General features: G+C 40.5%; 1 protein-coding gene across 5 annotated transcripts in view; it reads left to right on the forward strand.

Annotated features, from left to right (window-relative positions):
• FILIP1 (filamin A interacting protein 1) overlaps positions 1-26,337 on the forward strand; it is a 110,949-nt gene that overhangs the window by 9,425 nt on the left and 75,187 nt on the right. For 4 of the 5 annotated variants that reach the window (XM_074581349.1, XM_074581352.1, XM_074581350.1 and 1 more), the window contains exon 2: positions 20,019-20,158. The exons of the other annotated variant lie outside the window; for it this stretch is intronic. The gene's annotated coding sequence lies outside the window, so the exon portion shown is untranslated. The remainder of the gene's footprint in view (positions 1-20,018; positions 20,159-26,337) is intronic. 5 annotated transcript variants of the gene reach the window in all.

Below are 26,337 nucleotides of genomic sequence, written 5' to 3' on the forward strand. Positions count from 1 at the left end.
CTCCTGGACTTCTTGTTATTTTGGCAGTGCTCAGGACAAGCTGCCTGATATAAGGAGGCTACTGGGGAAAAAAACAAGCTTGGAGGAAAAAGGACATTTGAGGGAAGGAGTGGACAGGTGGCAATTACCCAAATTAGCCAATGGTGGGGCAGCCCCGGAGCTACCACGGGGCTGGGGAGAGGCCACAGGAACCCCATGTACTGGCTGGGGGAAGAGACGGCATCTGGAAAACAGAAATGTCCTGCGGTGCTGTCTGTCTCCTGCAGGCCTGGGCAAGTAGTTGGTGTTTCCAGTCTTTCCCGCCTTGTTAAAGCAATGCTGACAGCTCAGGTGACTGTCTTGGTAGCTGAGATTTTTGATAAAGAGTTACCCTAGGGATTAGGTTGCCATTACATGACTCAGCTTTAATAAAAAACAGAGAAAATTAGAAAAAAACAGTCCTGATGTCTTCAAGAGAGTTGAAGTCTGTGAACTGTAGATGATCTGATACCATGAGGTATTGCTTTAAAATCTCCTGAAACACAGCTTTGGAAGATTATCTCAAAATTTTGAATGTGTGCTGTCGGCAATACCAATAGACAGAAGGGACAGTAGGTCCAAGAGCAGGGCAGAGTCTGACACTCACGTATGTGCCATGGCACAGAAGAGACAGGCCAAGGCTTGCAGCCACAGCTGCCAAAACACTGCTAAAGGCAGTGCAGGTCTTCCACACCATGCTCTGCCATGGTGTAGTGGCAGCAGTAACTGCAAAGGCAGGCCTGAAGTTAGTTCAGAAGTAAGGAAGAGGTCTGGAAATAATTTCTTGAAAGTTTACTTGAGAGCCTTCTTAGGGGGGAAAAGAATGGAGTAATAAATGACCTTTACTTAGACTTCATGAAAGGGATGTCAAGTCTTTATTGTGAGAGCATCCTCTGTTAAAAGATGAGAAATGTGGATGTCCAAGCAGCCACCCACAACCTGGGTGTACCAGCACAGGCTGGGCAGGAACCAAACTGCTCTGCATGTCCTGCTTTGCTTCGAGAGGCAGTGAAAGCTGTAGTCCTCCCTTGGGGCATGATGTGGGGAAGGGTTGTGGGAACATAAGGAAAACGTACCTACCAAAAAAAGGGTAGCGTAAGAGTGAAAAATTAAAGTCTCCTGGGGTGGTTATATTAAGCTGCAAGAAAGGGGAGTGGAAAGCTAAAGAAACAAGTGGCACCCTTTTATGGGATCCCAACTAGCTTTAGGAAACCACTTAATTTCCATCGAAAAATAGAGGCCCATGGTAACGACATTTTGAAGGCTCCAAAAATGCTGGGGAGTTGCACACATAACATAATGTTGTACTGAAATGTAGCAGCATTTTAGCAAATGATTTAGCATTGTGGGGAGCAGAGCTTCTCACCCTATGTACAACAGTAGGACCCATGCTCTTGCAAAAAAATCATACGATTCTTTAACAGACCATGAGTTCAAAAAGTTTGTTTAAAATCTCACAGTAAATTGTAGCGTATCAGGGTTTTGGTGTTTGGGTTTTTTTTAATTTAGTGGTTTTGTTTTGTTCTTTTTTGTGGTTTTTTTTTTTTAATTTTTTCTTTTACTAGTGAAAGAACAAAGTTACACCCTCAGGACCTGCTGTCTCAAGGCTGAACCTAGTATCTAATCTCTAAGATCCCCTGGACAGCCTACTTCATTCTTGTTTTCCTGGTGTAAAAGCAAGAGACTCTGAGAAATGGACAACTATTAACTTCATTTCAGGGTGGTCATTTGGTTGCTTCTTGAATTAGGCAGCTTGAGATGCTTGAAAACAGCTCAGTGTGTCTCCCCCAAAGGATACATATACATCACATCTCTGATGTGTCTAAGCTCCCTTGGCCTCTGTCCAGGAACATCCAGATTTCCTGACTCATGGCAATGTACCCTGTCTGGTTGTACTTCATTAGCAGCAGCTCAAAAATCAGAACAGTATTCTGCTGTTGCATAAGTTTTTCCAAGCAGTAAACAATAACACCCCGCCACAAGCTTTATTACATTTCTCTTGGAATTCAAGATCCAGAAAAGGCTGACGCTTAGTATTTTCTTTAATGGCAATCCAAAAAGACTGTAAGATGTTATTCTTCAATAAATATTTTCAGGATAGCTTAGTACCTTATTAATTAAGTGTTCTGAAAAGGAAGAATAAATGCTACAGAAGCTACAATAAGCCAATAATTTTTCTCCCAGCTGAGAAATATGGTTATGATTTTTTATTGTCATATCAATTTTGTTGCTATATCAGCACTTACACACTAAAATGGTGAGGGTAAATTTAGGGCTACAGAAGCTGAGAATAATTAGTAGGGAAAATTACATTTTATTAGAGTAGTAGCATACCATTCACTAAGTCCTATTCTGAATAGCTCTTCTTTACTTGCATCTCAAGCATTTGTTTAAAACATTTTAAAAGCAGTAGCATTATCAACTGGCTCAAAGCAGGTTTGAAAATAAACAGTCCATGACTATTAATGGGATTCATTAAAAGAAAACTCTGTCTGACTCTAAAATCTATTTCGGAGCTACGATTGCTCCTCTCCCCTGCTTGTGGCACGATGCAGCTGCTCTTTCTTTAATATTTTTGCTGACAGCTACAGCTGACAGATAACATTTCAGTTCACCCCAACATCAACCCTATCTCAAGACTCCCTTACTTAGATTGAAAATGCTGGCTTCTTCATGGCTTTACCTGTATCACAGTGCAACCCTGTAACTATGCGATTATTCATATCAGTCACTTGTAATGGAGCACATATAGACGGTGATGCACAAAAAAATAGTTTCAGGGAACAAAGCCAAAAGACCAGAGAACCTGAGCGGGGTCAGTGAGAAGGGTGTACAGGAATAAAGTAACTGTTATTTTGCAACACAGTCAGTCTCTAAAAGGCTGCAGTTGAGTTTTCTTTGTATGAAATGCCAGAGGAGGCAGGAGTTTCCTATGGGAACACATAAGCAAAGTGTCAGAGGATTTCACAGCGTCGAGGGCAGGCACAGCTCCAACCTGGGTGAGGGTGGCAGGCAGGAATAGGGCTGCAGTCGGGTCACGTGTTGGGGAAGTGCATGAGCCATCCCACGGTTGCTAATGGCACAGCAACAGCTCCTTTTCTTTCCCTTACTTCATCTCCTCTCACACACTCTAAGAAAATAGGCCCTGAATCTGGGAATAAAAATAATATTGCATATGTAGCTATGCAATATGTCCATTGGTATTTTTTAACATTACAATATTTGTCACCTTATATGTTTGTTATTGTAGTTTTAGTTATATTTGTTATCACAGTCAATATAAAAAATATTTTATCCATCTTAATATATAATCCCCTAGCAAACAAGCTTTGATTTCTTGGTTCATAAAAGTTTTCATGTAATAGTCAATCACTCAGTAATACCGTGGTGATTCACCCAAAAGGAACGTTTCAGAAATGCAGCACTGTTTTCCTCCCAGACAGAAAACAAGAACATTTACAGTGCTCCCAGTTCTGTGCCTGAACCTCTGAAGCTGTAAGACAGGAGAAGGCGGTGGTGAAGGATAGGTTTCAGAAGTAGCCATCATGTAAAAGAGAGACCCAAAGAGAAAAATGGGAAGGAGACATTGCTTAGTTAGTCCTTCAAAGGAATTCCCAGGAAAATCAATTATGATTAAGACTGTGCATATATCTGTACTTTTTTGATTGATGGCTGAATCTAAAAAACAAAAACAAATGAATGCTTTGGTATGTTTTTTCAGGATTTGCAGTGAGGCACATTAGTTTTTGTTTGGATTAAATATTTTACCAGACTGCAAAAATACTGTTTTTATTATGGGGCTCTTCTAGCAAAATTTAAAGAACAGGAAGACAAGTGGGAGTTTGGAACCATGAAAAAAAACCCAAAGCAACTCAGAAAGGAAAAGGTTAGAATGCTTTATTGCTACAATACAGGGATTAAAACATAGTCTTCCACCTCTCAGGGAAATACTTTAAATACAAGGTATTCTAAGATGACTGCTTCTTTCTTCACAGAGGAAAAAAAGCCTACTTTATATGAAATACTTAAATATTCACTGGAGCAGGAGGTGACACTTGGGAAGACCCGAAACTACATGCAAAGTCATAGAGTTGTTCATACTCCCTGTGACCCAAAATTTACTCATTTGCATTCAAATACGCATTTTGAATCATGCAGACAGTAATCATGCAGACAATTTGAACAGCAGTTTCTGTCTGTGTAGTAAGAACCTAAAACACTACTGGGCTTTGACGGGGAATTGGGACATGTGGAAAAAGAGGGCAAAGAAACCATTTTCTCATCTCTTTTCTGCTTCACGCTGATAGTACCTCTCACTTGTGATGTTAGTGTTGGGGCAAAAAAGATCAGAAACAGCAAAAAGATCTGTTTCTGCAGTTCATACATTCCATTTTCATTTTTTGTTTCTATGAAACTTTATACTGAATTTGACCCAAATCTGCTTCAGAGTACTCAAACCCATGTTTTTAGGTGGGATGAATTGTTTACTAGAAGACGCTGCCCAGCACAATTTCAGCTTCAGGCTCTGATCAGGCTGTTCTGCTTCCAGTCCCCTGGTGGTGGGAATCCCCAGGGGCAAAGCCTTGTCAGAAAGATGGATGCGTAGCTGTAACACCAGGGATTAGGTGAGACAAGCACATCCTTGAGTCTTTAGAGATAGTGTGCACGTGTCTCAGCCCTTCTCTAGGCCACAGGAACTGATGTAGTGCTGGAGAATATTGATATTAACCCCATATTCCCATTTGTCTCCATAGAGAGAACCTAAGCAGGCACAAAACCATCACTGAAAAAAATATCTACTAGTACAAATAAATAATATGGTGTCACTATACTATTAGGAAAGCAACAAACCTAGTTTTTCTGTAAGTCCAGCGATGCAGCCTTTAACAGTTTAAGAAATACCTAGTGTGAGTACTGTTGTATTTTAATTTTGGTTTATTTTGTCTTCTTTGGTCAACTCTTCTTCCACAGGCTTCTCAAGGATGGCAAAAACTTTGTGATTCTGTCATGCAGTTCAGTGGAATCATTTGGATTCTAACTCTGAGGAGAAGCATTTCATCTGTGTAACCCCTAAAATCAAAACAGTTTCTTTATGGAAACAAGCCTGCCTTAAACAGCTTGCATTAAAACTCCATTATAGTTAATAGGTCAGAATTCCCAAGGACATCGCAGAAAAGTCTGGCAGAGTGTCAGAGAGGTTCATCTTAAAAATGCTGTGATAGATCATTGCAGGCAGGAAAAAATAAATTGCAGACATTATGTTATTTTTATATATTTTTCAGAGTGCTGCCAAAATAGGTCATTTGCAGATCAAATAAAGGAAAACATTTAGCAAATTTGGCTGAAACCATTATGAGGAACATTTATAAATTTCTTCGGGCATCTGAGAATGGGCTGTGTATGTCAGCTCACTGATCATGACCATCTCCTTTTTTCATGTACTCTGTAAGAAACCATGAATCTTTAATAAAAATGCTTCTTTTTGTAACACAGAATGGAGGGAATGGATTTGTTGATAAGGAGTCTTATCAACAGAGATAGGTACATTTTCAGTCTCATCTGTTTAATTCTAGAAAGAGAACTAGTTGTTCTAAGTCAAATACTTCAGTTGCTTTCTCTTCTTTGTGAGTCCTTCCTAAAAGTCATGAGAAAACTGGGAAAAAATCAGGATGTTCCATACACATACTTCTGTGAGTCCAGTGATTCTGGACTCTGGATTTCTCTGATCTAGAAAATAACCTAAACTCTGTTAAGAGAGGCGTTTGAAGGATTTCTGTTAGTCTCGGGTTTTGTCATCCCATCATCAAAATATAGCCAATCAACTGGGCATTAGGAATAGATGAAAATTGGAAGTCTAAATGTGAGCAGATATTAAATACTCTATTAAAAGTTAGGTGTGCTGATTGACTTGCAAATGCTGGGACATAGATGAGAAGACATACTACAGAGCAAGCTGATAACAAGACCTCTATCTAAGTTTGCCTGACATTTTTCATTATGAAATCTAGTCTTGCATGAAACCCAGTTGTTTACAGCTTCGCCAAACTTCAGTTGTTCAGGCTGGATGTCTGGCTGAGTCTGCATTGGTTTTGGAAGTTTCAACTAGAACGCTTTGAGCATTTCCAAGAATGAGATGAGAGAAAATTGTTGCCCATGTGAAAACAATCCCATAACCATTTTGCTGAAGAGCTTGAATGTCTTCATGTTCCAGAATGATCTATTGAAATTCAGCCAGTAAACTGCTCTGTGGCAGTGAATTGACTTTTGCTATCCCTGTGAAAATCATGCCAGGCTAAAAGCCACTGAAAAAAGTATTTCACCAAGGACACCTGGTAGAGATTTGTAGCTAACTTCTCAGAATAGCCCACATACACTGATGCTATCCCAGTTCTTCACATCTCACCTGTTGCAGCTGGCTTACGCACATACCATTTCCAGAGAGCATCTCCGTTTTGGGGTTCCAGGGCTAAGCAATACTCTTCCCACAGTTACTTCTTCATCTGATGCTACAGCACTACAGCACAAAAAATGACGTGAAGGATCTTGCTGCTTCTGTGTCAACAATACTTCCTCAGTAGAGCCTGTGCCACGGTGGGGAAAAACGTATGGACAGCATCATTGCCCTTGCTGCTAGGGAAGGACACTAGGAGGGAATAGCACTGTGACAATAGACTGTGACCTGTCAGTCAGGATTTCTTTGCCAGTGATAAGTATTGTCCATCACCTTTGCTATGGAATTGAAACACTGTCTTTGGGAAGGCAGAGGATAATCAGCAATCACACCGACACTTTGGCAGTGTAAACATGCTTTTATTAGTTATTTATCTGGATCTTCAATTGACTCATTTGGAATCAAAATTGTCTCAGTTCATGTATCTGTGGTCTGAGCTTTTTGTCATTGCTCTGTTTGGCGTTCACCATCACCTGCCAGGCCGAGCTGGACTTCTCTCAGTGCCAGCATCTGCCTCGGCTGACCTTCCAGCTGTGATCTTTGGAAGTGATTGTCCCCAATCCCTCTCTAACCGTGGCAACTCTTCAGAGTGCAATATCACCCATCTGCATGGCACCATGCTTCCCTGCAAAGCTGTCTTCTCAGTTCTCCCTTTGGATTAAGGCACAGGGCAGGCTTCTGAGGCAATTTGCTCAACCTGCTTTATTTTTGTAGAAACAGCTATGGCAGTTGCTACTCCCCCATATTTTTACCATCTTCGCTGTTCCTCTTCTCTCTGCTGCACTCGCCCTCAGGAATTCATTCCATCTGACTGTGCCATCTGTCAGAGTGCTTCTCATTTGCTTGCCCTCCTCTCAAAAATTAGGGCTTTGCAGTTCTGCTGCAGTTTCGTAGAGCAACAATACATGCTTCCACTTCTCACAGTTTCATCTTTGTTTGAAAGCAATGTGGTAACAGCCATACAGAAACCGTTAAGAATTTATGGATGACGCTTTGGCTATGTCAGCTATCAGGAAATTAGACAATGCCAATGCCAGTTCTCTGGCCTTCAGTCCAAATGTCACTGTCCGATCATGCCTATGTTATTAAACTTCCTCAGCCTTCAAAACAGGTTGGCTATGTCCAGGCTGCCAGCCTCTGGCTAGGCTGGTTCCCAGCCCGGACTAATTCCTGAACCATTCCAGGAGGGCTGTGCCAAAATTTTGACCAAGCCTTGGCACTGTTTAACCTACAAGTTTAGACATAATCCTTATGTCATACTCATCTGAACACATCGAATGCCTGGGATCATCTGAACAATCACATAAAACCCTTTCTGCATTATAAAAATATATTTTATTATTATTGAATCAGACTTCTCTAAGATTACAGATAGAGTGACTGCTTTCCAAGAATATTTTGAACTTCCAACACTGGAAAATTCTAGCATTGGAAAAAATTTTGTGACACATGTTTAAACTGATTTTTTTAGTTGGTTACTTAGGCATTATTTTAGTATCTCCTCAGCATGCACCTTTGTTTGCTTTCTACTGTTCTGCTTCAACTATCTGTTTCCTTGTTCTCCTTTCATTACATGAATAAAAAAAAAAAAAAAACAGACAATTTTAATTAAGCTCGGGGACTAATGTTTCCACCTGAACTATTGTAATTAATGAGCATAGCAGATGATACTTTGGTCAGATGAGTCAAAGCTAGTAACACTTCATTGGGTCTTCTTAGTTCCTCATGGACAACAGTGCTTAGAGCTACAGGCACAATTGTGCACAGGATTTCACAGGACTATCTCCTTTTCAAAAGGAAACATATGAGCAAGGAAAAAAATACCGGCAGAAAAGCTTATTTTAACCATATGTGTGTTTGGAGGACTGTCTTTTATTGAACAGGAGTTCAATGAATAACATAAAAAACTTGTACAGGCAATTCTAAGACCTGTCAGGGAAGAGAAAAATAAGAATTTCTTGATGCATCAACGGCTAAACTGTAAACGGCCAACAAACCAACCAGAAACTCAAATAACCACTTTGAACCCTTGGCTTCAGCAGAATAGAGCACTTGGCTTTTACATAGTGGGAACATCAGGCTATGCAGGGCTTTCTACACTCTTCCATGCAGAAGTAGAGCATTGGTGTTTGCAGCAACTCACAAGGATTTGATGCCAGCTGAATCCCTTGACCCTCCTCTCCTGTGAAAGGACAGTGGCAGTGCCTTAGAGTCCCTGGAGTTGTTCTCTGTGATAGTAAGGCAGAACCTCAAAGGCAACTCCATCCTAAATAGCATGAAGTAAAAAAGACCACCCCTCTTCTTGCATAAGTTTCCAGTGCTCCATGCATGTTTTGTTGCAATTAGAATTGTATATATCACAATTTTAAAGCAAACCAAAAAGACTTTTATCTGCCAACATCCTCGTTCAACTCCTTCTCCAAGAGCTGATGAAATCATCTGACATAAAGCAGAGCAGAGGCTGCATTCTTTACAGAGCTTTGAGTGATGCATATTTTACCAACTTATCCATGAGAAAGGGATTCTTGAACAAAACAGCTAAGCAAAAGAAGAGATCATTTTAAAAATATGCTTATGTGGAATTTTAGTTGTGACATGCACCGTGAACATTGCTAATGATTTCAGATATCAGACCATTCTGCAATTAAGCAGCAATCAATGCACTTTTAAAATTGTTGCTCTGAAAATGTAATTTATGATTCCCTACTTTTATCTCAAATGTATTTCTGGCTTAAAAAAATACGGATACAGATTGTTTAAAAACTTCAGCCCTAATTCAGCTCAAGTTTCTGAGGAATAACTGTTACATCAGTAAACATAAATCATAGAATCATAGAATCATAGAATGATTTGGGTTGGAAGGGACCTTAAAGACCATCTAGTTCCAACCCCCCTGCCACGGGCAGGGACACCTTCCACTAGACCAGGCTGCTCAAAGCCCCATCCAGCCTGGCCTTGAACACTTCCAGGGATGGGGTATCGACAACTTCCCTGGGCAACCTGTTCCAGTGTCTCACCACCCTCACAGTAAAGAATTTCTTCCTAATATCCAATCTAAGTCTATCCTCTTTCAGTTTGAAGCCATTACCCCTCGTCCTATCGCTACACTCCCTGATAAAGAGTCCCTCCCCATCTTTCCTGTAGGCCCCCTTTAGGTACTAGAAGGCCGCTATAAGGTCTTCCCGGAGCCTTTTCTTCTCCAGGTTGAACAGCCCCAACTCTCTCAGCCTGTCTTCATAAGAGAGGTGCTCCAGATCTCTGATCATCTTCATGGTCCTTCTCTGGACTCACTCCAATAGGTCCATGTCCTTCTTATGTTGGGGCCCCCACAGCTGGACGCAGTACTCCAGGTGGGGTCTTACTAGAGTGGAGTAGAGGGGAAGCATCACCTCCCTCAACCTGCTGGCCACGCTTCTTTTCATGCAGCCTAGGATGCGGTTGGCCTTCTGGGCTGTGGGCGCACATTGTCGAGTCATGTTGAGCTTCTCATCCACCAACACCCCCAAGTCCTTCTCCTCAGGGCTGCTCTCAATCCATTGTCCCCCCATCCTGTATTTGTGTTTGGGATTGCCCTGACCCACATGTGGGACCTTGCACTTGGCTTTGTTGAACTTCACGAGATTTGCATGGGTTTATCTCTCAAGCCTGTCCAGGTCCCTCTGGATGGCATCCCTTCCCTGTGTGTCGACCGCACCACACAGCTTGGTGTCATCGGCAAACTTGCTGAGGGTTCACTTAATCCCACTGTCCATGTCACCAACAAAGATGTTAAGCAGCACCAGTCTCTAAATATATGTAAGATTCAGACCCTTGCTATTCAAGATATTCACCTTTAATTTTAGGTGCTTGAGGCATTACCGAAAGCTTAAAAATATTACTGAAAAGAGTGCTGTGATATCTGAGCCATGGCATGCAACTCATTCGCATGCCCAGTGACAAACAGCATGCTCTGCCCTTCTTTCTGCCCACCAGAACAGTTGATTTTGGATTTAATTTACAGGTGTGGCATGTGCTTTTGGTATAACATTTTGCAGTTCCTTGCTGCTCTGTTCTTCTTTTTAGGCCCATTAAATACTGTTTATTTAACAAAAAATGTTTTGCAAGAACAGCTTTCTCATTTGAACTGCTCAGTAATGACAACAAATTTTTGTAGTTTAAGACTAACATAAGCCAGTTCCAGAGCACCTGCCGAGAGACATTATGACTTTTGTGTACATTAGCTGAGGATACAGATAGGTTGTGTTGTTGCAGGGTATGAACTACATTTTTTCTTCTAAAAATAGAAATCTTTTGCATTTGGACAATAAAGGGTTCATAGCGTGTGCATTCAAAACTATTCAATAAAAGCATCCTCAGTGAGATAACGGTACATTTTTCATGTCACAGCTACAGTCGGATAAAGAAGCCTGCTTTCAAGGGCCGCAGCCAAGCCATAGTAATTTAAAATAGCTGAGCATCCAGTCCTTCAGTTTTAGATCCATGTTCTGTCATAAGCAATCAGATGAAAAAAGGGAACTTTACTAAATTAGTAGTAAGCCACTGATGAGTTTTCCCAAGGTGAGGTTTAAGCCTTGCCCTCTCTCTGTGCCAACCCCTGTAATTCAGTCAACTGCAGGGAACTCCACAGCATAATTTGTGGCAGCTGGGGACTGCATGCATGCTCTGCTCTGGGAAAGCAAACAAACCAAGCAAGATACAAACCAGCAGCCAAAAGCAGATAGCCAGGGAGAGCAAGTGCAGGGCAAGGATTTGAAATTTCCTCTGAGTGTTCTCCCTGCCTCCAGCTATTTTCAGTTTAAGAGATTGCCTGAAACTGATGTGGTTTATCTGCTTAGCAGCCATAAGTGAGTATTTCTTCCAAGTATTTCTACTGTCTCCCTCCAAGCTATGTTAACTTCTGCATCCACAGACAAGACATTCTGCGGCTCTGCTGTTCGCTGTGTGAAGAACCACCCCATTCTGTTTGTCAGTGGAGACTGCTTCAAAGTCCGTGTAAAGCAAAAATAACCAGCCAAAGAAGGCAGGTGCCAGGACATGACAGGAGCATAGGCTAGGTTTCTACTAGAATTCTATGGATTTGAGAGATGTCAAAGTCACCCACCTTCCTGGCTTCCTTCTGCCAGGCTTCCTTCTGCCTTCCATCCTGGCTGCCGATGAGCAAGGAAGGGTGAAGGCAAATGCTCTCTGGCTGCCACGATGCACAGAAACGATCTGATAACTCCGGGAGATTCTTTAGAATAGGTTTGCCTCTCACAGCCAAAGAATAAAAAACCTGCACAGGAAATTCTTGCCCAGGGATCTAGATCTAGAATTAGAACCATAAACTTTCTGGCCATCCCAAGACTGTTTCCCTGTGATATTTCAGAGGAGCACAGAAACCAGCAGTCCTCAGGGAGGCTTTAATGTACTTATGCCAGTCATAATGGAGACTTAAAACCTATAGTGCTGGAGATTCCTTAGTGAAGCTGTGTCTTGTATCTGATAAACAAACCTGAATGAAACAATGATGTGGCCCATTAGGATTTTCTCAGGCACCTTTCAGGGTGCCAGCACTTCTTTTTTGACTCACTTGTGGAACAAGCTCATGATCTTTTCCTTGTCAGTGTTTGGCAGCTCTGTGTAGGATCTGCATGCAAGATACCATGGTGCTTTTGTTATGTGAATAAGCGTCTGTTAGGAATCTCACCGCAACCACTAATTTATTCCATATAAACAGCAGAGAAGTCATGAGAAAATACAGGCTCCGGTTTAGTACCAACCTGGCCTGCCGTCACACAAGCTCATTTAAGTGTTGCATTTTGATCAGTGCTTGCTGAGTGTAGCGCCATGCTTAATTTATCTTGTCTAAATCAATGCAGAGTAGTGACCACTTTCACAGGACATGGAGATTATTTAATTTATGAATTGGCGAAATCCGTCTATTTACACAGCAAAGCACCTATTAAGCATTGAAAAAAAGCAGAAAATGCCTAGCCACCTTGGGGTTTTTTGCACGAGCCTTTAAGAATAATCTGTAAATTTTCAAATTAAGATTAACATAATTCAGCATGTTACTGTTTTAGAACTACATTGCTATATTTACTATAAAGTGGTGGAAAAGAGATCGGACATCATGCTTTAAATTAGTAGGTGACACAGTGATTTATGTTACTTATAATGTGGGAGGAAGAAGTTAAGAATTAGCAGTCTGAAGGCAAATAAATCTTGACAAATCAAAGGAGTACATTCTAAAAAAAAATGTTTGAATCACTGATGCGTAAATTCAGAATCTCGTGTCAGAAAGTATAAATTCAGCATATAGCTTTTCTTTTGAATATGGATGAAGTTTTCTTTTAAAAATAGCGAGGACATGTATGAAAAAATGTTTCATAACATCAGCCTTCCAAAAACTCATCAGTTCCCATTTATTCATGATCTATTTGAAGAGTTCAGAGCACATGGACAGTTTCTGTTCAAATCAAGGACTATTTTTGCTTGAGAGAAAAGTAGCAGTTTAAGGAGGAAACGAGACTGTTTTGATTTACATACATCATGTGGACTGCTGAGGTAAATCAGGAATTTGAAAAATGCATTTCTCTTCTGACTGAATCCTTAAAAATACAAAATGGGAATAGAATCAGAGGCTATGATGAAAATCAGTGGCATTGTCAGTCAAAAGTGTAATTGTGATTGCTTAGTTGAGAGAAAAAAGTGTAAAGGAGGCATGAAGGAAGGATGTTGAATAAGAAGAGGCTGGAGAAGATGGATGGATGCTCCTTCATAATGCATGAGTGAATGTGCATATGGTAAAAGCAAAAGGCAACAAAATTAAAACGAAAAAATACATGCCAAGCTATGTAGACAAATGTATGTAAATGGGTGCTTGATTTTTGCCATGTTTGATTGAAGCCAGAAGCTTAGAACTCTCAAAAGTATTTTATATAAGGGAGGAAAAGATGTTAGAAGTCAATAATTCCAGTCCTAAGCCATCTGTTAACTGATGACAATGGAGAGATGTTTTCCATTCTACTGGATCCTTTCTTCCTGAGCATGTATGCTGAATCTGAAGAGCTGAAATTAGCATTGTTCACAAGAAAACAGTGAGAGATTTTTAACTTAACTGGCTAAGAAGTGAACTGCTAATAATAAAACCAGCAAAACTGATATTAGGTTTATGAAGCCATCTTAGGTGGGAGTAGAGTGAATCAAGTTAAGATACTATTAATTACCATAAGATACAATATTATAGTAATGTTTTGGGCATCTTCATAGTAAAATTTGTCCTCACTGTGCTAGTACACTTTATATGAAGATAGCATGCTGCTATTTCTATCAAAATTTCAAATAGGAGCTACATGAAAGTAAAAATATGGGTAGTTCCATCATGGCCATAGTTTTGTCCCATTTGGGGGAACTCTGTGAATGTGTGTGCATTTAGAAAGAAATACTTTTTGTAAATGACTGATTTTTATGTAAACTTTTTACTGCTTTTGATGAAAGTAGTTTTTTTTCCAAACTTTTTTTTTACCCAAGAAGTTTTCTGCTTTGTAGAAGTTCATGGGGTTTTACTTCAAGCTCAGCATAAGCAATCTTTTAAACATGAAAAAAATGAAGTTCAAAAAGTAACTCCAAAAATGGATGGTTCTGTTTTTAACAAAATGTCTTTCCTCTCACATGTATAACCCATGCTAACCCAAAGTAAATGAGAAACAATCATAATTCTGTTCCTTTGGCTATATCTTTTGGATACCCTCCAACATAAAATGCATTAGCACAAAAATGTACTTGTCCTTAATTAATTTATAGCTCAGAGCAAAATACCATAAATAACAGTTGAACTTCAGCTGCAAAGGTTTTAAACTCATGGATAAAATGTTGTATTAAATTTGTAATAAAACTTAAACAGTGCTAGAGGACAAGTAGAACTAATTATCAATAATCTTAGGAATTTCAGTGATGGACAACTGAATGTAAAAGATATTTATTTTGTAGTACATTTGGGTTATATTGAGTTTATTGTCATTGTTGGAGAGAAAATTATTTAAGTTTTACCACTACCCTGAACAAACACACTTACTAAACTGAACTATTTGGTTGGGAGTTTTGTTTTGTTTTGATTTGGTTTTAAATAGCTTGAAGCACATAAAGGATGCTGGCATATCTTGTTCTGAGGCATGCATGGTTGAAGGTTACAGAATCTGCATGATATACTATAGCTCTATGGAGGAACACAGGACCGTAAAGGATCTAATGAGTCATCAAATCTGTTGTCCTAATATTGCAATCCCATTTTATAATCCCCTTCATAAACTTATGAAGTTCCACTGTGAGTGCAGTTAGGATTTTTGCTGCTGTTACTCCAACTGAAAAATTGTTCCCAAATCTCATTACTCCAAGCCAGAATCTGTTTGTGGGTTTTAGCATAGATTAAATTCTGGCCAGTCTGTGCCGATGGGTTCCTTTGCCAACATTGTCATTTAGTTTAAATGACTCTCCCATCTTCCTGATGTTTACCTCCATGATATATTTATAGACAGCAACTGGATCCCTTAACAGCCTTAATTTTGCTAAACTAAACAAGCCAAGCTCTTCATTCTGTTTTCTCATGTGATAGGTTCTCTATTCCCCTGATCATCCTACAAGTCCATCTTTGTACCTGAACAAGTCTGAGGTAATGTGCTACAAATGACAAAGTACAACAGCCTTCTATAATAGCATAATAAAAGAAACCACAGCAAACAGAGTAATAATTTCAGGCTTGCAAGGATGTGCTGTGCCAAATATTTAGGAGGTTGAGTAAAGGTTTTGAAATCTTCTAAGAGGATCTTTATTAGAAATAATAGTGTGTTTTTTTTCTAAGTTGTTGATTGAAATTGAAATATGAAAGGTTTTAGGGTTTTAATCAAAAGCTGGGAAATCAATGAAAATTATTATTTGGTTAATACCTTCAGTCAGCACAGTATGCAATTGATTAGATTTGTGACAGCAATCATTGAACAAACAGGTCTGGCATTTTGAAAGTTTGTTTGACAGCAATGATGGAGAAAATTCCTATGAACACTGTATGGTATGTGATCAGTCTTTCCTGGAGAAGCCACAATTGCATTCACATGTTGTTCTTTAAGAAATTTCAATGGCAGGATTCAAGGGGTTAGTTCCCTGGAGTTAGCTCTGCAGAGTGCTCCTGTAGGTATGAGCCACTGGAAAAAAGAAGAGAATGTGGGGACAACTGATCCCATCACCTTCCAGGACCACAGAGAAATGGATATTTTGGTCAAATCGAGTATCCTGTGGTCTCTTGTGCCATAGCTTCTTGGAAAACTCCAGGAAACTCATGACTCTCAGCTGTTAATACTGTGACAGCAATCTTTTTTGGCTGTTTTAATTTTAAACCTTATTAAGTCAATAGTTTAATCAAGTTGCAAGGGGAGCTTCATACAGAAACATTTTCCCAGTCATGCTGAGCCTGCCATCCCAGCGCGTGGGGCCACAATCACTGGAGTGTAGGATGCCTCTGTTAGTGTGAAGGAGAACATTGGTGGGGGAGCATTTGTTTTTCTACAATCCTTCTTTTCTGGGGAATAAACACACATGTCTTTTTCAGCTTTTCTCTGTCTTCTATAATAAGGAAAAAAGACCTTTTGTAATACGCTGTAGGAGAGAAGCACAAATTTATCTGGTACATGCACATATGAAGATCAAGGAAAATGAAAAGCTTTTAAAATACAAGCAATTTCTTAAGCAAAAGCAAAGGGGAATCCCAACCGTGGTTACGAGTAATTAAATACACAAGGAAATGTATGTCAGGGCACTACATGGGTGGCTGCTCCCTGGGGGCTAAGAGCAGGGGGAATCCCCATGGGGACTAGTGGGCTGGTGGCAGTGCCAGCACTGAGCATCAGGCACTTCTCTGGGGATGGCGCGAGGCTGGGATGGGCCATGGGCCCACGAGTGGGCCTGGCTCGGTGGGGCCCATGGCCAGGCAGGGCAGGGCTGTGGGGAGCTGGAGACTGGCCCTACTGCGGTGATGCTGGGGCACGGGCTGATGGCCCTTGGCAGGGCTGACATGGGATACCATTGTCAGGGCCCAATAGGATATTGTCCTAAGGGCCCTGACAATAAATTAAATGGAACCGTAATTGTAATGAACATTTCTGATTATCAAAATAGTTGATTTGATAGTGAAAGCCATCACATGCTGTCTGCCCCCATGGTGGTCTGTGGGCTGTGGGAAGTAGGTGCCCCTTTGTGCATCCCGAAGCCTTCTCCAGCCGATGTCGGTGGGGTGTAGGGTGCTTGCCAAAATCAGCTTCAGTTTGTGTCGTATTCTGACTAACTCTGCATAGCCAGACCTTCACAGTGCCCCACCACACTGCCCGACCAGAAGGACTTCGTTGTACCATCCCCAGCATGACAGCTGAGGCTTGGAGCTGCAAAGGAGCGAAAAGCAGCTTTGAAAGCTCTTTGCTTTCCCTGGCTGTTCCTTTGAGGGTCCTGGGAACTGTGGCTCATAGATCAATGGGAAGATGGGGACTTTCATCAAAGCTGTTGTTAGGGTATCTTGGCCAACCTGCCAAAGAAAAACTTCAGCTTTCCTTCTGCTTAGTTTGATTCGATGATCCATGGTGCATCTGGGGAAAGGGGGCATGTGTATGTGAATGAGAAAAGCCGAGAGGCTTTCTTCAAAACAGATCTACAGAGAATCAATAGCTTTTTATTACTGCACTGAGAGTAACAAACAAAAATGATTCTATTTAGTGTATGTGATTAAAGCTCTCAACAACTGGCATGGAAAAAAGAGCCCAAGAAGCATCCTGCTGTGCAAAGGGCTGTGATGGAATTGTAGCCCTGTTACATTAAAAATGCCAGTGAGGGAAAGCCTGCAAGCAAACCTGCTTCTTTCATTAGCCTAACGGTGGTTAGGAGCATTTTTGATGTACCCGTGTGATGGCTGGGAGTGAAATACCAGCCTTGTTCAAATCAGCCACAAAATCCCATGGGCTTTTTGGTACAACACAATGTTGTATAGCGGAGAGTATTTTAATTAAATGCAGTGGTGTTCATCCTGACTGTTTCTTTTACTCACCATATTTACTGTGGCATCACTTAGTTAAAATGGAGAATAAGATATGTATAGGCATAAATATTATCTCAAGATATTTTAAAGTTTAATGAAAAAAAATGTTTTCCAGAGTAGTGTAAAACATCTACCTTTATCCTGCTACTTTGTAAAACATCAGAAGATATAAATTACTCAAGTCCTGACTGTGTTCCAGGATGTCTCCTCTTGGGAAGATTTAGCTGTGGTTACTACACTTGTAAGATGACTTTAAAACAATATATAGTGGAGGGAAAGTACTCTTAAGGGCCTATTTTTACACGACATCTCCTGTGAACAAGGTTTCTGCAAATCATGAACACCACTTTTTTTGCATTCAGTGCATCATATTTTAATCTCGTTTAGATTGTTGAAAATCCAGAGTAACATTTGTAAACTCAGAAAAATCAAGACAAATGAGGTCAGAATTTGACCCATTAAGCCTTGGTCCACCATTTCTGTAATCTTAATAATTAGTATGAGGTGACTGACAGAAAACTATTTTTTATTTCTTATACTTTGTGAATTGCACTGAAAATTAAGTTCTTCATTGCAAAAACATGGCTCACTTTCTTTTATTGACTCTACATAGTTGCATATTAACTTTTAAAAACAATAGTCTTGATCCTTCCTCTGTTCAAATTAATGAGAACACTCTTACAGACTTTTTTGAAGGACAAACGTTTTGTAGGGTAAAGAATTAATTTCTGTAAATCCCATGTGCCTCATACAAAATTATCTCTTCTTTGCTTCATGTAAACTATCGTGCCAGATGCGATTCAGAGCTTGTGGGTATAACAGTGTGATAACCTGAATTCTTACACTTGTAGGAAATGGTTTTTGCGATTAATAAACAAACAAATAGATGGATAACTGCTCAATTTTCTCCTAGAACTATCTGTTCAGGACTGAAGTTTTCTAAACAAATTTTCAATAAAATTGAAGTATTTATCAGTAAAATCTGGGTTTTTTTCCTATAAAGCCAATTTAACTGTGATTACAGCTGGTTAAGATTTCATTACTGTATCTATCTTTGTGGTGTTCACAATCCAATAAATCTTGTTCTTTCAATTCAGAGCAAGGACAAAAAAAATGTACAAATACCTAGTTGGTATTTACTATTTTGCAAGAATTCACATACAGTTTGTTAAGAAATAATGGTGAAACGTGTCATACACTGATCTAACTGCTATTAACTTAGACACTGTAGTAGTCCTGCTTTATTCCTTAAATGGTAATGTCCCTAGTATGACTACATTGTTATTAGGAGAACTATATAAATGATTTAAATAACAGTCAGTCTGTTGAACTGAACAAAATTGTTACTGTTTTCTTTTAAAAAATCATGGTTTTCCAGAACACCATGTTATCCTTGACCAAGTGTTTTGCCAAAGGAAAGACCTCTATGGTCTCACAGTCGTCAGGAGCTCTCTGGCACCACAGTCCTGCCCCTGAGCCTGGCTGGACACATCACTGCTCAGACCCATTGGCTCTGATCTTTCCATGCTGTCTCTGAAGTGAGTTCAACCTACGAAACTCTACTTATACTGTAACTGTGCTGCACAGTTGAGAAGGTCAGGGCAGAATTCAGGGACTCCACAAGGTGGATTTAAATTCGGTTCATTTATGCAAACTAATCAAATGCACGAATGAGCTTTTATCAGCACGAGACCTTGCCTCCCTCCAGTGTTACGGCTCTCTTCCTCATCATATGCCCTGCAATGTCCACAGCTTTCCAGTAGCAATGCTCCCAATTCCCTCCATGTCTTCTATATCTCCATGGTGTTTGGAGTTGTCACCATGTCTCCAGCCTTCCTTTGTTTGCGTTGTGGGCTTTGAAAGAAACTGGTCTGCAGCCCTTGCTGTGCTGCAGATTTCCCAGTGTGACCAGCCAAGGGAGTCATGCATTCTCACTGAGCAGCTCAAAGTCTGCAGACCACGTGGGCCAAGCTGGACATGTTACTTCTCTGCTGTCTTTTCAGCATTACATTGCATTTCGTTGCATTGCACATAATCTACAGAACTAGTCTACTCAATGAGGAACCCAGTGCATTACCTACCGGCTTTTTTCTTCCCTCGTTATGGCTGCTTTTTTTTTTGTATGGAGGGGGTTATTTGGTGTTAATTGCTAAATTATTGCAGAAAGCTGCATCTTGTGGTACCAGCTCTTAGGAGGCAGCAGGAGCGTGAGGTTTTACCACCTCTGGGTTTGTATACTGTATCATAATGGCAAGCACGTTGCCTAGTGTATTCTGAATTCTTCAGGTTGCTGTACTCTGTCATGGCTTTGGAGGCACATGGATAAAATCAATGGAAATCTCTAAATTAAAAAATACAAGCATTTTCAAGCCACTTTAAGTCTGGAAGTCTGTGTTTTCTAGCTGGCCTGCTGGCTGGCAGGCAGAGCAAGCAGAACATGCTGCTTCTCACTTTGCACTTGTGGGCAGACCCTGAGCCTTATCTTTTCTCTAGGGAGCAGCAGGGATCCCAGTCAGCCTCAGGTGGGAGCAGCGGAGTGATGGCACAGGGACACCTCCATCCTCGACTCCCTCCTCCCCCCTCCGGACCTAGATTCTAGTGAAGCCCCGCTCTGGAAGCATCCCTCGACACAGGTATTACTCCACACCATGGTCTGTCTGGATGACACGTAGGAGCTTCCAGGTGGAGCTGAGCTCCTAAATTAATAACATTCAGGAGATGCTGTTGCAATAGCATGGCTGGAAAGCAATGCTTGAGCTTCTGCAGATGTCGGCTCCAGGAGGTGACCAAAATGACTTATGTCATGTCGTGTCTTTCAAAGGCTCATCTGAATTGCAGAGCTGTCAAAGCCCTCAGGGACTGTTGGGGATTACCAAGGACATCCTGAATGTTCATTATTTTCCCTGAAATTTTTTAGCATGATGGGTTAATAATAAGCATCCTGAGTTAATGAGTTAGCGTAATGAGGAACTCTTCAGCGCTGACTCTTATGACCATACTGGGTGTCTCACAATATTTGCCTGGTATTTTGCCTGTCTTTTAAAAGACCCATTGCTGGTTTCACATTGGTTATATAGTAATCTTTATTTCCAGTTTTAAAATGCCTCATGGTGCTGGAACATACTTTGAAATCGTGAACCCAGCTCAAAAACTGGAAGGCACTCATTAACTGATTTTATAAAAAATTCACAACTTCAAGCCCAATATCATATAATATATTTAAATGTCTGACTCATTTGGAAAGCTTGGGATTTTCTATATTAATTATGGCCTCAGAAGATCTATGTCAACAGTCAGAAAGCAACTCCATTTGTAGTCAAGGATTGCAAACACAATCTTCCTGGAACTGAAAGTTGTACATTGTGCAATTTTTATGGCTTGTATAGCTTTTCTATTTTTAGTTGGTTGAAACCTGCAATACATCATCTAATGCTCCTTAAATTGTCATTCATAATGCTAATTTCCATTAACTTGGCATAAATAAGGTGGTTTTTTCCTTAAATTTGTATAGTTACTATTTTGCCTAACAATGTTACAAGAACAAAACTGTTTTTTTCTCCGATACAAAGTTGATGTGAATACAAATTGCTAATGATGTGTTTCTAGTTATGGAATTTTTAAATCAAATTAAAAAAAAATCCACAGTATTTTCTTTTTTATTTAAAAATATATAGTGTTATGAAGTTCAATGACTGTTACATTACTTCAACAAACTATTTAATCCTCCACCTTTATAGGCATTTGGAAAAGTTTCTCTGAGGTTTGGGAAAGCCTAATAGAATTGCACTTTTCAGCTTTTTTGAAGATACAATAGGAAGAACAATTCTGGGTTTTTTCCTTTCTAGAAATACATCTTCAGTGTATTAGAGATCAGTCAGTGACAAGTATTTGTACGTAACTCTCCAGCCTTGTTTTTGCTTACTTAAATAGAGATAATGTCATGTATTTGGCTACCTACAGAAATTGTTTGCGCAACATTACTTCATACCCTGGCAGAGCAGAGGGCAGGGGAGCTAAGCCTGCTGCTGGCACACCAGTTCATGATGTCTGTTCCATAATGCTAAATGCTGGGTTCTGACAGTATTTTTATTTTCCAGACTTTCCTATCCCTCTAATTATAATCTTTTGTCTTTGACCCCTAGGCTTATTTCAACAAGTCCCGGGTTTGTGGAATAGTCTGTGTTTGCTGCTTTCCGTGGGGTATGGCCAGGTGATTTCTGGTGCCTGGAAGGCTGGTGCTACAGCCGAGCCACGCTATCATGCCAACATGTGCTGCTAAGCTTTTATCCATACAGGCTTTTGGTTTTTCTTGATGCCAAAAAGTAATAACATTTGTATTAGTAAGTACAAGTATAATAAAGATCTTTTTTTGCAAGCATGACAGCTACCTTAGGTCAAGCACATGGCAAACTCCCAGCTGTACAGATTTTTTCTAAATATGGCCATTTCATACCAGGTCAGTTTTGCAGTCCTAGAATCGACTGACAAACTGCTGACTGATTTTTATTTTTATTTTTTAATTTATGCTGTTTGTTTGACATACACTCAATGATGTTGAACAGGATTAATTTGAAAGATATAGCAGGATACCAGATTTTGAAATTAACTTTGATTAAATGAGTTACAGAACTTAACATGGAGGCAAATATTTTTGGGGGGTTTTGACTGAGTTTAATAATTTCTCTAAGACAGTGATATACAAATCCCAAAGCACTGTGCTGATAAAAGAAAATCCAAAAGTGTAACTGAACGGAAATGAATACGAATTGACATTTAATTTAGTTTCCTAGCTGCTAAATATTTTACTGATAAACAAATGTATATATTCCTCAAATTACATTTAGTTTAGCAGACTCTTTCACGTTTAAAGACATAAAATATTCTTAATAATTTAGTAAGGAAATAGTTATTCAATGTGAGGACTTTGTCCTGACTTTTCCGAAAGCCTTGTGAAGTATTCTCAATATATGTACAGGGGAGGCTCAGCTGACTAGTCTGGGCTTGCTTTTTCTGGACAGCTGTGCTTTCCAGTTAGCTATTGGGTTAGTTACTGGAGTGCTCCCCTTTAACCTTCAGCTGGGCAAGTCTGAAAAAAACTCCTCCACCTCTGAAATTCCTGCAGTGTGCAAGTGGACAAATACAGATAGGGAAAAGCTCTTATCTGTGGGCAATGCAGTGAATTTTAAGAGGAAAGAGTTCCCTCAAGGCTCACTTAGACATTGTTACTAGGGATAGAAACCCGAGTGAGGTTTATTCTCACTGGGGAATAGTGAGTAAAACAGCACGCAAAATGTGAAATGAGCACATCAGAATACTTTCTGTTACATCTTGTTTCTTAAGATAACTAAACATAGCACCTTAATATGACAAGAAATCAATTTGCATCCTCTCAGGAGGAAAACTGCTTAATCTTGCTCTTCCCAAACAACAAATGAGAAGCTAAAAAGCAATAACAGTATCATTTTGAGCAATTCAGACACAGGACGAAAGATTAGGCTTTGACCATAACCAGCATTTAGGCCTAGGAAAGCAGCTGCCTGGGCAGCTTGTTCCTGTGGAGCCAAGATGTGTCGGAGCTGCCAACAGCGACCGCGGCATGTCCTTGCCAAGGCCATGGGTCCGCCACACATGCCCAGGAGAAGCAGCCCAAAGTAATTTCTCAGTCACCTAAACTTCCTTGAAGGCAGATGAAAAATATTTAAGTAAACAAATAAGTAATGCTGAGACATTACATAACTGCTGGGTCAGACAGTTTTTCACTAAATAAAGAGAAACAGTCATTTCTCTATATGCTGCTTTCTTACCCAATTTCTTACCTGATTTACCAATCATATACCAACTGCGTATGCCTCTCTTTTTTTTCTGGATGATGACTAAACTTTTTGGCATTATTGTGAAAAGTCAAATCAGTCTTTTAAATTTGTGTTGAGACACACAGCGATGCCTTAATATTTATAGGCACCCATCAATTCCCTTCAGCAATGCTGAGACCCACATTGCTTTTCTGTCGTCCACTTTCTCATAGGAAATAGGAACTTGAAAATGTTATTATTAATTATTTTTCATATTTACTTTAATTATTAAAAATGAGTCTCCAGTTTCACTTGCTTTAACCAAAAGAAAGCTGACATAGATCCAGTGTTTATTGCTGTTTCTTAAATTACTTGTTTTGGGCAATAATGGCTGAATTCCCCCCTCTTTTCCCTCCCAAGAAAGAGAGTTCAGCACAAGGAATTGTGGCTGGAGAGTCAAATGAGCTCATTTCCCAGTTAGGTAGCTCAGTAAGGGTGAGCTTTTGATTCTTTTCAGTACTTTTTAGAAGTAGTGGGTTCTTTGCTCCTCTTGAACAGAAGTGTCCCTGCAGCAGTGGTCTGTGTACTGATGCCTTGTAGAAAATCCATCCCAGCAGCACAAGCCACTTGAGTTGATGACGTCATTAACACAAAGTTGGCAGTGCTGGTTATCAGAGGGACTGTGAGGTGTGGCCACAGTCCCACAGCCTCTGTCATGTCCTAACATTTGCCACCAAATGTGGCGCTGCATGTCAGATGCTGATAATGAGGTGTCAAATACCTGCTGTTGCCTCCCCACCCAACAGCAAATTCGGCCTTTGTGATGATGCATTTGTGGTTCCAGCGCCAGTTTATCAGTCGGCTTACTGATGTGCCCAAATTAGGGGCACAGCCCCTTCAGAGAGGTCAGTGGTGGCTCAGAGGGGCACAACTGAGACCTTCCAGCACATCCCGGGGGCAGGAGGCAGCAGTGTCCTCCAGCCATGTCCTCTCACGAGGGGGAGGCTGGAGCAACACCGCCCTCTGCCCAGCACCTTTTTCCATGGAAAGAAAATCAGGGGTTGCCTTCTCTGATAGACAGGAGCCATGGTGGGCTTCAGCAGTGGTCACTGGAGCTGCATGACAGAGGACGAGGACAAGCCTGAAGTCTTAACATAGCCTTAGAGACCTCGGGCTCCATTTCAAAGACATTGCAAATTATGGATGAAACCTAAACTCCTAGCTCAGTCACACAAGTGAGATACTTAAAGCTGAACAGTGTGAATTTGTGCCAGTGCAGATGATTTTATCTTCATCTAGGCTTGTAAAACACCCACTCCATTTGTAGGTGTCTTTTAAATATCTTTCCATGGCTCTGAACTGAAATTACTCTCTAAGAAAAGCAGCTAAGAATTTTTTACTCTATCCTTGTGGAAAAAAACCAAAATGCAACCTTTTAAAAAAAGTTAAGTAAGGTAGGGTGTTTGGCTAGTTGCAACAAGACAGACACAATTCACTTAGATTTTATCCCTGTTGAAATTGGGTTTTAAGAACTCACAGATAATTTGGCAGCAGGTAATTTTAGTTATGTTAATGCGAGACCAAGCCCATACAGAGATATTTATTTGCTTCTTCCTTCCCTCTTCCTTCCCTATTCGAAGTAGCTATGTCGTGTTTTCAGCTTAGCCTGACTTTTCGCTCTGCGCTAAAAAGCCAGGTGAAGATTTGAGCAGATTACCATTGACAGACTGTTCAAATAGTGATCAAAACCAGCTCAACCTGTAGATGCAGGATAACTCTTTAACTTCATTCTTTTCAAGTGAAATCGTCTAGGGATTTTGAAACTAAGACATTAGAAGAGGCACATAAATATGGTTTCTATAGATGAAAGCTATTTTCAATGCCCAGGTGAGGTATGTGCAGGTTTTTGTGCTGCTTCCTGTCAGTGTGAGGCATTGGCTAACATTTACTTCTTTACTGACTTTGCCACAAGTTCTGAAGTCAGTGGAAAGCCTGCAGGATTACTGGGGAAATAATGACAGTCACTGGGCTGGCACTGCCAAGGAATGAAGTAAGACTCTCCTTTCCTTTTACCTCTTTACAAATACTCAAATACTAAGGAAGTGAAGGCCAGGGCTTTGAATAATGCAAGGACCATGCTGGAGCCTCCCAGTACTAGTCCTCTTATCAGTGACATGAAGCAGAAGAGCTCAAAGTTTGTGCCACTGAGCGCAGAAAAAAAAGCCAGGAGAAGGCTGGTGTGGCTTCGGGATGTTGTGCAACCTCTCTCTCTGCTTCAGCTGCACTGACTCTTCCTGAGCCCTGATGAACTGTTCCACCTCCAGACCATCTTTCAATAGCAACTTAAAAATGTGCCTCTACAATAAGTAATACACTTCTGCGTGCCTTGACCTAACTTATTTGAAAAAATACGGATTCTTTTCTGTTTTCCCACCACCCTCCACTTATTTTCTCTCTGCAGACCGTGTATTTATGGTGAGTTGCACTTTCCCTTTGCATGGCTGATTAGTTTTCCATTGCCTTTGTTTGTAAAGGAGAAGGCTGTGGAAAGGAAGGCTGTAAGTTAAACAGTCCCAGGGCTTGAGCACGGATACTTGAAGGTGAATGTCTGTACTCTTATTAAACTGTTGGAGTGGTCCCCGGCACGCTTTTGGCCAGGCCATTTAACACACTCCCAAACCATTTAAGAGCGTGTTTCGGGAGTCAGCATGGGCTAGGAGCAATTCCCAGTGGGCAGTGTGGATGCAGCCAGCATGTTATGGATGCTAAGAGGGCTTAAGAGCCTGAAGGATTTTCCAGGACAGCTGGCCTCACAGTGAGAGAGCAATCCTGGACATGGTTAATCTTCAGTGTATGTGTAGCCAGAAAATTATCTTTCTTTTTTTTTTTTCCCAACTGGAAAAATATTATTTTAAAACCACCAAAACTGATAGTGAAACTCAAGGGCACATTTAGTATCAGAGACTATTTTTAACTCCTTGTTTTGAAACCAGTTAAACTTCACAGAGGAGGAACCTTTT

Source organism: Larus michahellis, chromosome 3, assembly GCF_964199755.1.
Source record: "Larus michahellis chromosome 3, bLarMic1.1, whole genome shotgun sequence".
Classification (NCBI taxonomy): Eukaryota; Metazoa; Chordata; class Aves; order Charadriiformes; family Laridae; genus Larus; species Larus michahellis.